Source organism: Arachis stenosperma, chromosome 6 (genome assembly GCF_014773155.1).
Source record: "Arachis stenosperma cultivar V10309 chromosome 6, arast.V10309.gnm1.PFL2, whole genome shotgun sequence".
Classification (NCBI taxonomy): Eukaryota; Viridiplantae; Streptophyta; class Magnoliopsida; order Fabales; family Fabaceae; genus Arachis; species Arachis stenosperma.
In genome coordinates, this window is record NC_080382.1 from 61336012 (window position 1) to 61340298 (window position 4287).

Genomic DNA, 4287 nt, shown 5'->3' on the forward strand with positions numbered 1-4287 from the left:
TCAATCACATCTCTTTAAAAACTAATCATATCTTCTTAACCTCATCTTTTTCAAAATAGTTTTCAATCAAATCTTTTTGATTTCTAATTTCAATCCTTTTTCAAAATCACTTGATTTCTTTCTTACTTTTATTTTCGAAAATCAATTAAGTGTTTTTCAAAATGTTTTCAAAATCTTTTAATTGAATTTTCAAAAATCTTCTTCCTCTCCTCCCACATCCTTCTATTTATGGAGTACTACTCCTTCTTAATGCACAATTCGAACTCTATCTAATTAAGTTCGAATTCTTCTACTTCCTTCTTCCACTTTTCTTTTCCTCTGACACCTCAAGGAATCTCTACACTGTGACATAGAGGATTCCACATTTTCTTTTTCTCTTCTCTTTCATATGAGCAGGAGCAGAGACAAAGGCATTCTTGTTGAAGCTGACCCTGAACCTGAGAGAACTTTGAAGCGAAAGCTAAGAGAAGCCAAAGCACAACTCTCTTTAGAGGACCTGACCGAATTCTTCAAAGAAGAAGAACACATGGCAGCCGAAAACAACAGCAATGCCAACAATGCAAGGAAGGTGCTGGGTGACTTTACTGCACCTACTCCCAACTTCTATGGGAGAAGCATCTCTATCCCTGCCATTGGAGCAAACAACTTTGAGCTTAAGCCTCAATTAGTTTCTCTAATTCAACAGAATTGCAAATTCCATGGACTTCCAATGGAAGATCCTCATCAGTTTTTAGCTGAGTTCTTGCAAATCTGTGACACAGTCAAGACTAATGGGGTTGACCCTGAGGTCTACAGACTGATGCTATTCCCTTTTGCTGTAAGAGACAGAGCTAGAATATGGTTGGACTCACAACCTAAAGATAGCCTGGACTCTTGGGAAAAGCTAGTCAATGCCTTCTTGGCAAAGTTCTTTCCACCTCAAAAATGGAGTAAGCTTAGAGTGGAAGTCCAAACCTTCAGACAGAAGGATGGAGAATCCCTCTATGAAGCTTGGGAAAGATACAAACAATTAATCAGAAGATGTCCTTCAGACATGCTTTCTGAATGGAGCATCATAGGTATCTTCTATGATGGTCTCTCTGAACTATCCAAGATGTCTTTGGATAGCTCTGCTGGAGGATCTCTTCATTTGAAGAAGACGCCTACAGAAGCTCAAGAGCTGATTGAAATGGTTGCAAATAACCAATTCATGTACACTTCTGAAAGGAATTCTGTGAACAATGGGACTAGTCAGAAGAAAGGAGTTCTTGAGATTGATACTCTGAATGCCATACTGGCTCAGAACAAGATATTGACTCAACAAGTCAATTTGAACCATTTAGCTGGAGCAACCATTTCTCTCCTGCTGCCTTTGCATTAAGGTTTAGGAGTTGGGTTGCATAGTCGGCCTTGTGTTCCAGCTCCACTGGCAGGTGACACACCTTTCCATACACCAATTGATATAGTGACGTTCCTATAGGGCTCTTAAAAGCTGTTCTGTATGCCCAGAGAGCATCATCGAACTTTCTTGCCCAATCCTTTCTAGAGGTGCTCACTATCCTTTCTAGGATTCTCTTTAGTTCTCTATTTGAGACTTCAACTTGCCCATTTGTCTGTGGGTGATATGGGGTTGCCACCTTATGGCGAACTTCATAACAGTGCAGAATAGAGAGTTAAGCTGCCTATTGCAGAAATGAGTGCCTCCATCACTAATCAGTGTATGAGGGACACCAAACCTACTAAAGATGTTCTTCTGGAGGAACTTCATTACTACTCTAGTGTCATTTGTGGGTGATGTAATTGCCTCAACCCATTTAGAAACATAATCCACTGCCACGAGGATATAGTTATTTGAGTATGAAGGTGGGAAAGGTCCCATGAAGTATATACCCCATACATCAAACAGCTCAATCTCTAGGATTCCTTACTGAGGCATGTCGTGACCTTGAGGGAGATTGCCAGCCCTTTGGCAATTGTCACAGTGACGGACAAACTCTTGGAAATCCTTAAAAGAGTGTGGACCAGTAGAAACCACTTTGGAGAACCTTTGTGGCTATTTGCTCACCTCCAAAGTGTCCTCCATAATCAGAGCTATGGCAATGCCATAGGATTTTATGTGCCTCTTCTTCAGACACACAGTGGTTGATTATTCCATCCGAGCATCTCTTAAAGAGATATGGTTCATCCCACAAGTAGTATCTTGCATCATGAATGAGTTTTCGAGCTTTCTGCCTACATTATTCTTTGGGGATGAACCTTATAGCCTTGTAATTCGCAATGTCTGCAAAACAGGGTGTCGTCCAAATGGCAAAGATTTGCTCATTCGGAAAGGTTTTAGACACCTTAGTAGAGGGAGGAGATGTCCCTGCTACTGGTTCAATCCAAGACAAGTGGTTAGCCACTTGATTTTCTGACCCTTTTGTGTCTCGAATTTCTATATCAAACTCTTGTAGGTGTAGTACCCATCTTATTAACCTGGGCTTAGAATCCTTCTTGGTGAGTAGATATTTGAGAGCAGTATGGTCAGTATAGATAATGGCCTTAGATCCTATTAAATAGGATCGGAACTTGTCAATGGCATAAACCGCTGCAAGCAATTCCTTCTCTGTGGTAGTATAGTTCTTCTATGCGTCATTTAGAATATGACTGGCATAATAAATGACATGCAAAAGCTTGTCATATCTCTACCCCAGAACTGTGCCAATGGCATGATCACTGGCATCACACATCAGTTCAAATGCTAAGTCCCAGTTGAGAGCAGAAATGACAGGTGCAGTAGTAAGCTTAGCCTTTAGAGTTTCAAAGGCATGTAGGCACTCTTGGTCAAAAACAAATGAAGTGTCAGTAGCTAGTAAGTTGCACAGGGGTTTCGCAATTTTGGAAAAATCCTTTATGAACCTCTTGTAAAACCCTGCATGTCCCAGGAAACTTCTGATTTCCTTAAGATTAGTGGGTAGTGGTAATCGCTCAATTACCTCCACCTTAGCTTAATCCACTTCTATTCCCTTGTTCGAAATCCGATTCCCAAGAAAAATTCCTTTAGTCATCATGAAGTAGCATTTTTCCTAGTTTAAAACCAAGTTTGTCTCTAGGCATCGTTTGAGACTAGGGCTAGATGGTCAAGGCAGGAGTCAAATGAATTTCCAAAGATGGAGAAGTCATCCATGAACACTTCAAGAAATTTTTCCACCATATCAGAGAAAATGGAGAGCATACACCTCTGAAAGGTTGTAGGTGCATTGCATAGGCCAAATGACATTCTCCTATAAGAAAACACGCCATATTGGCATGTAAATGCTGTCTTTTCTTGGTCCTGAGGATCCATTGCAATTTGATTATAGCCTAAATAGCCATCCAAAAAGCAGTAGAATGCATGATCTGCCAGTCTCTCCAACATTTGACTGGCAAAGAAAAATGGTCCTTTCTAGTGGCGTTATTGAGTCTCCTATAGTCAATACATATATGCCACCCTGTAACTGTTCTTGTGGAAATTAGTTTATTCATTTCATTATGAACCACTGTCATGTCTCCCTTTTTGGGAACAACTTGGACAGGGCTCACACAGGGGCTGTCAGAAATGGGATAAATAATCCCCAGCCTCCCATAATTTTGTGATTTCTTTTTGCACCACTTCCTTCATGGCTGGATTCATTCACTTTTGTGGTTGCAACACTAGTTTGGGTTAATCTTCCAGTAGAATCTTGTGCATGCATCGGGTTGGGCTAATACCCTTAAGATCACTTATTGTCCACCCAAGAGCTATCTTGTGTGTTTTTAGCACTTGGATTAGTGCCTTTTCTTCCTGTGGTTCTAAGGCAGAGCTTATAATCACAGGATAAGTATCCCCATCTCCTAAAAATGCATATTTCAAGGATGATGGTAATGGCTTGAGCTCGAGTTTAGGATGCTTATCCTCTTCCTTAGGAGTGTTCAAAGGCTCCTTCATTTCTTCTGACTCTTGTAAATCAGGCTGGGCATCATAAAAGACGTCGTTCAGCTCTTCTTCGAGTCTCTTAACCATGTTCACTTGTTCCACCAGGGAATCAATAATATCAATACTCATGCACTCTTATAGGCTATCTGGATGCTGCATAGCTTTGACAGCATTCAGCACGAACTCATCCTCATTGACTCTCAGGGTTACTTCTCCTTTCTGAACGTCAATGAAAGTCCGTCCTATAGCTAGGAAGGGTCTTCCTAGGATGAGGGATGCACTTTTGTGCTCGTCCATTTCTAGCACCACAAAATTCGTATGGAAAGCAAAAGGTCCAACCCTAACAATCATGTCCTCAATCATGCCTGATGGAA

The 4287-nt window shown here is 40.9% G+C and overlaps 1 non-coding gene across 1 annotated transcript; it reads right to left on the bottom strand.

Annotated features, from left to right (window-relative positions):
• Positions 1-931: 931 nt before the first annotated feature.
• On the bottom strand, positions 932-1039 carry LOC130938263 (small nucleolar RNA R71). Its single transcript, XR_009069435.1, has one exon. It is a non-coding gene; the product is annotated as a small nucleolar RNA R71 (small nucleolar RNA).
• Between the last annotated feature and the right edge of the window lie 3248 nt (positions 1040-4287).